Source organism: Triticum aestivum, chromosome 2B, assembly GCF_018294505.1.
Source record: "Triticum aestivum cultivar Chinese Spring chromosome 2B, IWGSC CS RefSeq v2.1, whole genome shotgun sequence".
NCBI lineage: Eukaryota > Viridiplantae > Streptophyta > Magnoliopsida > Poales > Poaceae > Triticum > Triticum aestivum.
In genome coordinates, this window is record NC_057798.1 from 192,156,549 (window position 1) to 192,171,056 (window position 14,508).

Here is a 14,508-nt window from a genome sequence, read left to right on the forward strand (position 1 = left end):
AACCTCTCCTTCCCCCTTGCTGGATCAAGAAGGAGGAGACGTCACGCTGACCGTACGTGTGTTGAACGCGGAGGTGCCGTCTGTTCGGCGTTAGGATCTCCGATGATTTGGATCACGATGAGTACGACTCCCTCAACCCCGTTCTCTTGAACGCTTCCGCTCGATCTACAAGGGTATGTAGATGCACTCCTCTCTCTCGTTGCTAGATGAACTCATAGATTGATCTTGGTGAAACCTTAGGAAATTTTTTATTTTCTGCAACGTTCTCCAACAGTGCCCCCCTCCACCATAATCCACCTCGGTCATATCGTAGTGGTGCTTAGGCGAAGCCCTGCGTCGATAGCTTAATCAACACCATCATCACGTTATCATGCTGACGGAATTCTCCCTCGAAGCTCTACTAGATCGTGAGTTCATGGGACGTCACTGAGCTGAACATGTGCAGATCGTGGAGGTGTCGTACGTTCGGTACTAGGATCGGTCGATCATGAAGACGTACAACTACATCAACCACGTTGTCATAATGCTTTCGCTTACGGTCTACGAGGGTACATGGATGACACTCTCTTCTCTTGGTGCTATGCATCACCATGATCTTGCGTGTGCGTAGGATTTTTTTTGAAATTACTACGTTCCCCGATAGTGGCATCCGAGCCAGGTTTATGCGTAGATGTTATATGCACGACTAGAACACAAGTGAGTTGTGGGCGATACTAGTCATACTGCTTACCAGCATGTCATACTTTGATTCGGTGGTATTCTTGGATGAAGCGGCCCGGACCGACATTATGTGTACGCGAGACTGGTTCTACCGACGTGCTTCGCACACAGGTGGCTGGCGGGTGTCAGTTTCTCCAACTTTAGTTGAATATTCGAGTGTGGCTACGCCCGGTCCTTGTGAAGGTTAAAACAACACATACTTGACGAAATATCGTTGTGGTTTTGATGCGTAGGTAAGAATGGTTCTTGCTTAACCCGTAGCAGTCACGTAAAACTTGCAACAACAAAGTAGAGGACGTCTAACTTGTTTTTGCAGGGCATGTTGTGATGTGATATGGTCAAGACATGATGCTATATTTTATTGTATGAGATGATCATGTTTTGTAACGGAGTTATCGGCAACTGGCAGGAGCCATATGGTTGTCGCTTTATTGTATGAAATGCAATCGTCTTGTAATTGCTTTACTTTGTCACTAAGCGGTAGCGATAGTCGTAGAAGCAATAGTTGGCGAGACGACAACAATGCTACGATGGATATCAAGGTGTCGCGTCGGTGACGATGGTGATCATGACGGTGCTTTGGAGATGGAAATCAAAGGCACAAGATGATGATGGCCATATCATATCACTTATATTGATTACATGTAATGTTTATCTTTTATGCATCTTATTTTGCTTAGATCGATGGTAGCATTATATGATGATCTCCCACTAAATTTCAAGGTATAAGTGTTCTCCCTGAGTATGCACCATTGCCGAAGTTCGTCGTGCTGAGACACCACGTGATGATCGGGTGTAATAAGCTCTACGTTCACATACAACGGGTGCAAGCCAGTTTTGCACACGCAGAAATACTCAGGTTAAACTTGACGAGCCTAGCATATGCAGATATGGCCTCGGAACACTGAGACCGAAAGGTCGAGCATGAATCATATAGTAGATATGATCAACATAGTGATGTTCACCATTGAACACTACTCCATTTCACGTGATGATCGGACATGGTTTAGTTGATTTGGATCACGTGATCACTTAGATGATTAGAGGGATGTCTATCTAAGTGGGAGTTCTTAAGTAATATGATTAATTGAACTTTAATTTACCATGAACTTAGTCCTAATAGTATTTTGCAAATAATGTTGTAGATCAATAGCTCATGTTGTTGCTTCCCTATGTTTTATATGTGTTCCTAGAGAAAACTAAGTTGAAAGATGATAGTAGCAATGATGTGGACTGGGTCCATGATCTGAGGTTTATCCTCATTGCTGCACAGAAGAATTATGTCCTTGATGCACCGCTAGGTGACAGACCTATTGCAGGAGCAGATGCAGATGTTATGAATGTTTGGCTAGCTCAATATGAAGACTACTTGATAGTTTAGTGCACCATGCTTAACGGCTTAGAATCAGGACTTCAAAGACGTTTTGAACGTCATGGACCATATGAGATATTCCAGGAGTTGAAGTTAATATTTCTAGCAAATACCCGAGTTGAGAGATACGAAGTCTCCAACAAGTTCTATAACTAAAAGATGGAGGAGAATAGATCAAGCAGTGAGCATGTGCTCAGATTGTCTGGGTACTACAATCGCTTGAATCAAGTGGGAGTTAATCTTCCAGATAAGATAGTGATTGACAGAGTTATCTAGTCACCATCACCAAGTTAGTAGAACTTTGTGATAGTATGCAAGGGATGACGAAAACAACTCCCAAGCTTTTCATGATGATGAAATCGATGAAGGTAGAAATCAAGAAAGAGCATCAAGTGTTGATGATTAACAAGACCACTAGTTTCAAGAAAAGGGCAAAGGGAAAGAAAGGGAACTTCATTTAGAATGGCAAGCAAGTTGTCACTTCCGTGAAGAAGCCCAAAGCTAGACTAAAGCCTGAAACTGAGTGCTTCTACTGCAAAGGAAATAGTCACTGGAAGCGAAAATGCCCTGAATATTTGGTGGATAAGAAGGATGGAAAAGTGAACAAGGGTATATTTGATATACAGGTTATTGATGTGTGCCTTGCTAGTTTTTATAGTAGCCCCTGGGTATTTGATACTTGTTCAGTTGCTAAAAATTAGTAACTCGAAACAGGAGTTACAAAATAAATAGAGACTAGTTGAGGGTGAAGTGACGATGTGTGTTGGAAGTGGTTCCAAGATTGATATGATCATCATCGCACACCCCCTATACTTTCGGGATTAGAGTTAAACCTAAATAAATGTTATTTGGCATTTGCGTTGAGCATGAATATGATTTGATCGTGTTTATTGCAATACGGTTATTCATTTAAAGTCAGAGAATAATTGTTGTTCTGTTTACATGAATAAAACCTTCGATGGTCATACACCCAATGAAAATAGTTTGTTTGATCTCGATCATAGTGATACACATATTCATAATATTGATGCCAAAAGATGCAAAGTTGATAATGATAGTGCAACTTATTTGTGGCACTGCCGTTTGGGTCATATCGATGTAAAGCGCATGAAGAAACTCCATAAAGATGGACTTTTGGAATCACTTGGTTATGAATCATTTGATGCTTGCGAACCGTGCCTTTTGGGAAAGATGACTAAAACTCCGTTCTTCAGAACAATGGAACGAGCTACTGACTTGTTGGAAATAATACATACCGATGTATGCGGTCCAATGAGTGTTGATGCTCGTGGCAGGTATCGTTATTTTCTGACCTTCATAGATGATTTGAGCAGATATGAGTATATCTACTTAATGAAGCACAAGTCTGAAACATTTGAAAAGTTCAAAGAATTTTAGAGTGAAGTGGAGAATCATCGTAACAAGAAAACAAAGTTTCTACAATCTGATCGTAGAGGAGAATATTTGAGTTACGAGTTTTGCCTTCATTCAAAAACAATGTGGAATAGTTTCACAGATCACGCCACATGGAACACCATAGCGTAATGGTGTGTCTGAACGTCGTAACCGCACTTTATTGGATATGGTGCGATCTATGATATCTCTTACTTTACCTCTATCGTTTGGGGGTTATGCTTTAGAGACGGCTCCATTCACGTTAAATAGGGAACCATCTAAATCCATTGAGACGACGCCTTATGAATTGTGGTTTGGCAAGAAACCAAAGTTGTCGTTTCTTAAAGTTTGGGGCTGCGATGCTTATGTGAAAAAGCTTCAACCTGATAAGCTTGAACCCAAATTGGAGAAATGTGTCTTCATAGGATACCCAAAGGAGACTGTTGGGTACACCTTCTATCACAGATCCGAAGGCAAGACATTCATTGCTAAGAATGGATCCTTTCTAGAGAAGGAGTTTCTCTCAAAAGAAGTGAGTGGGAGGAAAGTAGAACTTGATGAGGTAATTGTACCTGCTCCTTTATTGGAAAGTAGTTTATCACAGAAACCGGTTCCTGTGACACCTACACCAATTAGTGAGGAAGCTAATGATATTGATCAAGAAACTTCACATCAAGTTACTACTGAACCTCGTAGGTCAACCAGAGTAAGATCCGCACCAGAGTGGTACGGTAATCCTATTCTGGAGGTCATGTTACTTGACCATGGCGAACCTACAAACTATGAGGAAGCGATGATGAGCCCAGATTCCGCAAAATGGCTTGAGGCCATGAAATCAGAGATGGGATCCATGTATGAGAACAAAGTGTGGACTTTGGTGGACTTGCCCGATGATCGGCAAGCCATAGAAATAAATGGATCTTCAAGAGGAAGACATACGCTGATAGTAGTGTTACTATCTACAAAGCTTGACTTGTCGCAAAAAGTTTTTCGACAAGCTAAAGGTGTTGAATACGATGAGATTTTCTCACTCATATCGATGCTTAAGTCTGTGCGAATCATGTTGGCAATTGCCACATTTTATGAAATCTGGCAAATGGATGTCAAAACTACATTCCTTAATGGATTTATTAAAGAAGAGTTGTATATGATGCAACCAGAAGGTTTTGTCAATCCTAAAGGTGCTAACAAAGTGTGCAAGCTCCAGTGATCCATATATGGACTGGTGCAAGCATCTCGGAGTTGGAATATATGCTTTGATGAGTTGATCAAAACATATAGTTTTATACAGACTTGCGGTGAAGCCTGTATTTACAGGAAATGACTGGGAGCACTACAGCTTTTTTGATAAGTATATGTGAATGACATATTGTTGATCAGAAATAATGTAGAATTTTTTGGAAAGCATAAAGGAGTGTTTGAAATGAGTTTTTCAAAGAAAGACCTCGGTGAAGCTGCTTACACATTGAGCATCAAGATCTATAGAGATAGATCAAGACGCTTGATAAGATTTTTCAATGAGTACATACCTTGATAAGATTTTGAAGTAGTTCAAAATGAAACAGTCAAAGAAGGAGTTCTTGCCTATGTTGCAAGGTGTGAAGTTGAGTAAGACTCAAAACCCGACCATGGCAAAAAATAGAAAGAAAATGAAAAGTCATTCCCTATGCCTTAGTCCTAGGTTCTATAAAGTATGTTATGTTGTGTACCAGACCTATTATATACATTGCTCTGAGTTTGGCAAAGGAGTACAATTTTGATCTAGAAGTAGATCACTGGACAACGGTCAAGAATATCCTTAGTGAGGACTAAGGAAATGTTTCTCGATTATGGAGGTGATAAAAGAGCTCGTCGTAAAGAGTTACATCGATGCAAGCTTTTACACCGATCCAGATGACTCTAAATCTCAATCTGGATACATATGGAAAGTGGGAGCAATTAGCTAGAGTAGCTCCGTGCAGAGCATTGTAGACATAGAATATTTGCAAAATACATATGGCTCTGAATGTGACAGACCCATTGACTAAACTTCTCTCATGAGAAAAACATGATCATACCTTAGTACTGTTTGGGTGTTAATCACATAGCGATGTGAACTAGATTATTGACTCTAGTAAACCCTTCGGGTGTTGGTCACATGACGATGTGAACTATGGGTGTTAATCACATACAGATGTGAATAATCACATGGTGATGTGAACTAGATTATTGACTCTAGTGCAAGTGGGAGACTGAAGGAAATATACCCTATAGGCAATAATAAAGTTGTTATTTATATTTCCTTATATCATGATAAATGTTTATTATTCATGCTAGAATTGTATTAACCGGAAACTTAGTACATGTGTGAATACATAGACAAACATAATGTCACTAGTATGCCTCTACTTGACTAGCTCGTTGAATCAAAGATGGTTAAGTTTCCTAGCCATAGACATGAGTTGTCATTTGATTAACGTGATCACGTCATTAAAGAATGATGTGATTGACTTGACCCATTCTGTTAGCTTAGCACTTGATCGTTTAGTTTGTTGCTATTGCTTTCTTCATGACTTATACATGTTCCTATGACTATGAGATTATGCAACTCCCGAATACCAGAGGAACACTTTGTGTGCTACCAAATGTCACAATGTAACTGGGTGATTATGAAGGTGCTCTACAGGTGTCTCCGATGGTACTTGTTGAGTTGGCATAGATCGAGATTAGGATTTGTCACTCCGATTGTCGGAGAGGTATCTTTGGGCCCTCTCGGTAATGCACATCACTATAAGCCTTGCAAGCAATGTGACTAATGAGTTAGTTGCGGGATGATGCATTACGGAACGAGTAAAGAGACTTGTCGGTAACGAGATTGAACTAGGTATTGAGATACCGACGATCGAATCTCGGGCAAGTAACATACCGATGACAAAGGGGACAACGTATGTTGCTATGCGGTTTGATCGATAAAGATCTTCGTAGAATATGTAGGAGCCAATATGAGCATCCAGGTTCCGCTATTGGTTATTGGCCGGATACGTGTCTCGGTCGTGTCTACATAGTTCTCGAACCCATAGGGTCCGCACGCTTAACGTTCGATGATGATCGGTATTATGAGTTTATGTGTTTTGATGTACCGAATGTAGTTCAGAGTCCCGGATGAGCTCGGGGACATGATGAGGAGTCTCGAAATGGTTGAGCCATAAAGATCGATATATTGGAAGGCTATATTCGGACGTCGGAAAGGTTCTGAGTGATTCGGGTATTTTTCGGGGTACCGGAGAGTTACGGGAATTCGTCGGGAGAAGTATTGGGCCTTATTGGGCCATACGGGAATATAGGAGGCGGGCCAAAGGGAAGGAGTCCCCCCCATGGGTCCGAATTGGACTAGGGGAAAGGGGGCGGCGCCCCACCTTGCCCTTTCCTACTCCCTCTCTCTTTCCCTCTTTCTTCTCTCCTACTCCGGAAAGGAAAAGGGGAATCCTACTAGGACTTCGGAGTCCTAGTAGGACTCCCCACACTTGGCGCGCCCCCTGTAGGGTCGGCCTCCTCCTCCTTCCTCCTTTATATACGTGGGCAGGGGACACCCCAAAGGCACAACAGATACGCAAGTTGATTATTGATCTTTAGCCGTGTGCGGTGCCCCCCTCCACCATAATCCACCTCGGTCATATCGTAGCGGTGCTTAGGCGAAGTCCTGCGTCGGTAGCTTCATCAACACTGTCATCACGCTGTCGTGCTGAAGAAACTCTCTCTCGAAGCTCTACTGGATCGTGAGTCCGTGGGACGTCACCGAGCTGAATGTGTGCAGATCGCGGAGGTGCCGTACATTCGGTACTAGGATCGGTCGATCGTGAAGATGTACGACTACATCAACCACGTTGTCATAACGCTTCCGCTTACGGTCTACGAGGGTACCTGGACGACACTCTCCCCTCTCGTTGCTATGCATCACCATGATCTTGCGTGTGCGTAGGAATTTTTTTGAAATTACTACGCTCCCCAATAGTTCTGCATGAGCTAATCGTGTGTGGGCAAGTAAGGGCGGGTTGCCTGGTTCATATAACCGCAGTTCGGCGCTTCACCGCAGTGGGAGCCATGCGCCGACTGTTCTTCCGTGGGATCATTGCATGAGAAGACTTGGCACGGCGTTTGTGCTCGGGTCCGTCCCTACAGCGTTGATAAAACCAATGGCTGAGCTCTGTCTGACGGGCCGGCCCCGTTCATGTCACCTCCTGGGGTCGTTCTTGTCTGGCCTTCTCATGCGATAACCTCCGGAGGGTCATTCAGCGCATGACCCCCATTGCCCCATAGGTGTCTTACACGTGCCCCGTGCCGCAAAAATCAGGCGCAACCCGCCTTGAGGTAGGGCCTCGTGAGTCCCGCATTGGCTCACGAGTTCCTAGATAAACCTCCTCCGGTTCTGCCGTGCTAGCCACGTGTATGAACAGGGTTGTACATACCCCAGAGACTCCCCCAGAGGGAAATCCCACCCGCGCACCAGTGGAAGCCCCATGCTTTGCGCTGGCGGATGACATAGTCGAGGAGCAACTATGCCCACGCACCGGTGGAAGCCCCATGCTTCGCGTTGGTGGACGACACGGCCGAGGAGCAGCTATGCCCATGCTAAAGTGGAAGCACCATTCTCCGCACTGGTTAATAAACAACTGTGGGCACCCTCGCAGCCGCACCAACCTCAGGACAGCCTCTCGGCTCTTAGCCCGGCAACACCTCACAACTTTTCCCTTGGAAGGATCGCGCGAGGGGGCTGGACACGGGGGCTCCATGCTCAGGCCAGGCCTGGCACCCGCCACCCTACCAGGTCCGGGTACCTGGTCTTCTTGCGTTCCTCCCCAGGCGAAAGCTTGTGAGGAAAGGTATGGAGGACTCTGACTGCTCGCCTTTCCTTCATGAGGGTCGTTCATACGTCAAGGGGGACACATGGGCATCACGACTCAGGGGCCTCACTAGTCACGTAGCACCTCGCCCCTTGGTCTCATCCTGGTGATCCGGACGCCCCAATGGCGGTCGAGGTATGCGTGGGGCTGGGCCCTGCCGATGCAGAACGCTAAGGCCGTTCGTATGTCAAGGGGGACCCCTGAGCATCACGACTCAGGGGCCTCACTAGCCACGTAGCCCCTCGCCCCTTGGTCTTGTCCTGGTGATCCGAACGCCCCAATGGTGGTCGAGGTATGCGCGAGGCTGGGCCCTGCCGACGCAGAACACTAAGGCAAACATGAAGAAAACCAAGCACGAGAAGAAAATCATGGAGTTCTAACAGATTACAAAACACATAGTGTTTCAGAAATTTGAGCAGAAGTCTTACGCCTCCACGAGGCACGGTAAATGATTGCAGGAATAAAATCAGGAAGAAGCGCCACCATCGCCTTAGCCATCGCCGCCGCTCGTCCTGGTTGCTGGGAGCCCGTCGTCGACATCGCTGCCACCATCTTCGCTGCCACCGATCCCGGCCGCCATGGCCCCAGGGTCGGGAACGCAGAGGAACTTCCCCAGCAATGTGTCCACTGGCCCCTTCACAGCCTCGGTGGTAGCAGTATGAGACTCTGGAGCCACCGGTTCGATCATTGCGCTGATATCGAAGCCTGGGTCCCGGAGCTGGAGGTGCCTGAAAATGTGAGTCACGGCCCGGTGAAGAGTGAGCGGCACTCCCCCTCCACCCAGGAGTCCACTCCCGCGGCGGCACCTTCAAGTGCCTTAGCAAGCTTTGGGAAAAGCCCGGCAAGGCTGTCCTCACGAGTCGCCAGCGGCTCTTCGTACCCTCCCCTGCAGATGGAGCATAGCGCCTTGCGAGGCCTGAGCTCGAGGGAGAGGAAGACCTCACGTTCCATGGCCGCTGTTTTCTCGGCAGCGGTGAGGGTCTTCTCCCTGGCCTCCAGCTAGGCCGTCGCCTCGGAGACGTGCTGGGCATGGGATGCCTGGGCCTTGTCCACCTCCTCCCTCAGCTTGCTCAGGTGGTCCCACCCCACAGCTTGGTCGATGGTCACCTGGGCTAGCATGGCCTCGCGATCAGCGAGCTTTGCTTCGCTTTGCGGGCCTTGAGGTCCTCCTTGTGCTGCAAAAGCCATTGGGTGTGCATGGCATGCCCCTCCTAGAGGATCTTCAGCTCTGCCTCTACCTTGAAGCAACATTCCTTGGCGGACGTGGTGCTAGACAGCGCCGCGTCACGGGCCTTCAAGGCTCCGCCGGCCTCCCTCTTGCTCTTCGTGGCAGTGGCCTCGGCCTGGCCCCAGGCTGTCCTAGCGAATGTGTTAGCCTGGAGCCACCCTAATACCAGCCCCATGCGTTCCCTCGTGAGGCACCTGTCGGCGTCTTGGAGGTCGGCCTGGAGCTGATTTAGCACGGCATAGGCTTCCGCCAAGGCCCCGAGCCCAACGAGGGGGCCGCGGTCCGCCAACGCGAGGGCCTGGGAAGGAGGCGACACCAGCCCACCGGCTGGCGCCATCGTCGGAGAAGCAGCAGTAAGGACAACTTGCAACACTGGGGGCTCAGAGCCCCCCTCAGGCACGACGAGGACAGGAGGCTCCGTGGCCACCACGCGGGTAGACTCCTCCTGAGGTTTCACCACCGCGTCCTGGGGGCCCTACTCCGTTGTGTGGGGACGCGAGACGACCTCTTTTGCCTGTGCCGGAGCTGTCAGGGCTAGGGAGAGCGCTGGCGCCTCCGAGGTCCCGGATCCTTCCCTCTTCTTCTTCACCATGATGCCCACCCTGGTCACCAGGGGGAGCGCAGTGGGCACGACATCAAAGGACGACAAGCAAAACAAGGTAAGGTACTTACCTTGTCGGGGGCGATGTACGCCCTTGTCCTAGTCGGGGCTGGGGCACCTCCGATCTTCCTGGGCATGGCCTTTGCCGCGTCTTGGGGGTTGGCGAGGCGCTCGTCGGCCGGCCTCGATGTGATGCTGACGCTTGGCTAGGTAGGGGTGATGCCCTGAGGAGGGGGTGCCGCCCCGCCCTTCTTCGGGGTCGCTTGGCCTGATCTTCGCAGGGCCTGGGGAGTGGCCATCGACCTCGTGAGGACCCCGGTGGAGCGCGGGGGTTTCGCGGTCGGGGGCTCGTCGGCGTCGGTGTCGTCACCAAGCTTCTGAAGGAGCTCGCTCTGCGACAGACGGGATATCTCTGCCACATCATCCTCGGTCGCCTCTGAGTCCCTTTCGCTGTCCTCGCCAGTGCTGTCGCGGAGGACACTAGCACCGGAGAATTAGGGCGCTCGGGCGGCACGAGCCCCAAGTCGTTGAAGACAGGCATGGCGGCGCCCAGTGCCTCCCTGTCATCGCCGTGGTACAACAGGACATAGGAATCTGGAAGGTTGTCGGGGTCGCTGCCGAGTAGGAAATTCATGGCTTTGTCTAGCTCCTTGCCCGTCAGACTCCCTGAGCGCAGCCAGATGTCGTCCCACGCGCCTTGGAGCTCCCACATGGGGTGCGAATGCGACTGAAGAGGCGCCAACCGTTGCATCAGGAATACATTCACAAGCATACCCCCCGTCAGCATCCGGGGCTCCACGTCCGCGGTCATCTTCCTCATGACGGGCTCGGCCCGGGGGTCGGAGATCTTCTCATGACCCCATCCTTCAAGCTTCTCCGGCAGCTCGGTCGACAGCTCCAGCCGGTCGTTGAGTCCCCCGACGTCCATGAAGACCCAGCGATGGCGAAAGCCTTCTACCTTATTCCCGGCCCTCATGAGCACATTGCTCTTGTGGACCACGGCGAAGGATAGGCATCCAGAGCGCTACGCCGGGTCATGCAGCCGCAGGTAGAAGAAATGTCGAAGAAGCGGCACAGTGGGCCTCACGCCCACAAACGCCTCACAGTAAAAGGCGAAGATGGACAGAAGGAGGATAGAAATGGGCTGGAGGTGGAGAGCCTAGACCTGATAATGGTCGAGGACGGCGCCGAAGAACTCGGAGAAAGGTGGGATGAGTCCCGCGAAGACGCCGTGGAGGAAGAAGGGCTAAACCATCCGATGTGGAAGAAGAATGAAAGCAGAACTAACAACATTGGACACATCTATTGTGGAAGAAGAATGACTTCAAGATCCTTTGATGGACTTGCCATTGGTTGAGAAGTCAATTCCGGCTATCTTTGTGAACCACGACAATCAAACCGTTATTATCAAAGTAAAGAATTCAAAGGACAACATAAAGTCCAACATGCACATAAGAATGAGATTAAAAGTTGTCAAAAATTTAAAAAACTCTAGGGTGATAGCGTTGGATTACATTCAGCGGCTAAGAATCTGGTAGATGCCTTTACCAAAAGGCTATCACATGTTGTGATAGACAATGCATCGAGAGAGATGGGTATGAGGCCCACATGAGTTGCCATGGTAGTAACCCAACCTATCGGAGATCCCGTGAAGTAGGATCTGAGAAAACAAGACAGTGGTGAACTAAGGAGGATAGTAACTATACTAAGCCACTCCATTGGAGATGCAATACTCTCAAAATCTGTATGGTAGGTTGACTGATGTCTTAATGTGTTTCAAAGATGATACAAGCACGATAGTATCTTACATAGAGATCTTTGAAAGAACACACCTATATGAGCTCGACTGCTGGTCATAGTCTATGAGATTGGGGTGATCTTTAGCAAGCTCATGAATATGCCAGAAGTGTGACTAATATGTTCCACCTGAGGGGTCAGCCTTCAACATCTAGTACTAGTAAGACATGTGGTGAAACTTCTTTACGCCAAACTAACAATTTAAGGCATAGTCCATTGTTCAGTTATGAAGGAGTGTAGCTACTTGCTCTAGGTGGAGTTCAACCTTAACATGTCTCCACTGAAATACTGGTATGTCAAAATAGTGTTTGAAACAAAGGAAAAAAAAATGGGCCCTTGAGATCTGGTAGGGGATTGTTGAAATATTAGGGTAGTCCTAGGGCACATCTAACAATTTCTGAAAATCTCCGATGACCCATGTGGGCTATATGGCACTACGTGTGGTGTGTGAAGTTTAGCCTTATACCGCTAGTTGGAGAGGAGTTAGACCTCCTCATACGGGATTCTCTTCGACATGATATTGAAGCTTGAGAAGAGAAGTGGTTCCGCACGCTCCTCCTATGCCGCCCGCCTCGCCTCGCCTCGTCACGACGCACCGCGGGTTGCGGGAATGTGCCGAGACGAGCCGAGCTCATACCTATGCGCTTATTTTTGTCGGTCAGGAACGAAAAGTCTTTAACAACCAGGCCACGTTCTGAGACGTCGGATCGTAGGTTGTTACCGACTCGGACGTGAGTCCAGCCCACGTCTCTCCACGCGACTGCGCCTATATATGTGAGGTGTCTGCCAACCCTAGCCGTCACACGAGACATATCGCATCTGCCTTCACGGTCGTTGTCGTTCCTTTGTTGGTGATGCCGCCGGTGATCCCATCCCATCCAACGCGTACACCATTGATGGAAGACCAAGCCTCCGAAAACCCGCCTCTTCGGATTCTGTACGGAAAAGGCACGATTAGTTTTTTGGGGAGCGTCCCCTACGCGACTGCTTGCCGCCGTTCGTCCACATCCGCTGCATCCATGGGCGGAGCTACAGGGTGGCCAGGGTGGGCCGCGGCCCACCCTGGGATTTTGGGTTAACCTATATACCTATGGATCTGTTACTGGGCTAGAGAGAGAAAAAAAATAGCCCAATAACCCGAACGCAGCCCAACTGATGCAGCCACAACACACTCCTCGTCCAGATCGAGCCAGCGACTACATCGAGCTAGGAGGATCCCTTTCCCTTTTCCGCCCCCCTGCGAGCTGCTTGCGCGTGCGCGTGCGCCTCTGCCCTGCACGTATGCGGTGCCGCGTCCCTGCCCCTGCCTGCCTGACGCCCCTACTAAGCCGGCCGCGGCCGCCCAGTGCCCCAGTGCCCCTGCCTGTCCTACGGTAGCAACTCAGCTGAGCCCGATTTAAGGTATGAACTGCCCAATTTCCGATTCCTAATTTCTAATTTATGGTTTATTTGTTCTGTGCTATGCTATCCAATAGATAACCGAACACCTGCATAATTTTGCACATCATTTCTCCCCCAAATAGCTTTATTATTAGAAAGTAATTCTTATTGCAGAATTGTTGAAGAAATGAAGAGGACCAGATACATTGTTTTCTTTTTCAAAGAGAAGCTATGAAGAAAGGGAAGAAGAAGGCAGAGGCTATGCCAGATGTGGCCATCGAAATCTTGTTGATCTCTCGGTTGAGCTTCTTCAAACAGGGAGACATATTATTCATAATTGGGTGTACTTGCTGCTAAAGTTGGTACCGATTCTATTGGTGGCCACGACAAATATTGAGAGAGCATTTTTAGCTATGAGTTTAGTAAAGAGCAAGTTGAGAAATGAGATGGGTGATAACCTTTTGAATGATTGCCTAGTCACATACATTGAGAGGGATATTTTCTCCGAGGTAAATGAAGATGATATAATTTATACCTTCATGGCATTGCAAAAGCGTAGCCCAGAAATATAGTCTTTTTGAACTTCTCAAGGTATGTACTATGCTCCATCTAGTATACCATGTAGGCTTCTTTATGCAAAACTTGGACTTAATTGAGAATTACTTAGACTTAGTTGAGAATTTTAGTGTGTTTGTAAGACCATATTAATCTATTTCTATGTGATATTAATAATTAGTTAGAACATTCACATGTCATTTTTTTCGTTTTTTGGGAAGGGCGGACCACCCTGTTCTCAAATGCTAGCTCCGTCACTGGCTGCATCATCTACATTTGCATCGTCTTCATCGTCACCATGTCCGCTGAAGTCGAGCGTGTTGTCGCTGAGAAGCTTGAAACCGAAAAGAAGGCCATTGATGACGCCACCGCTGCTACCGCCACTGCCGCGGCCTCTACTTGGCCGAATGGAGGGCATAATTCGTTTATCCTGCTTTTATTGATTCTGTTTTAGCCATGCTAATGTTATACATAGATATATCTGCTATTAGCGTAGCATGCGCTTTGGTGATTCGATATCAACGTGTTTATTTATGCCAATGTCTATGTTAGTAATTTATTCGTTGATTAATTTATTAAT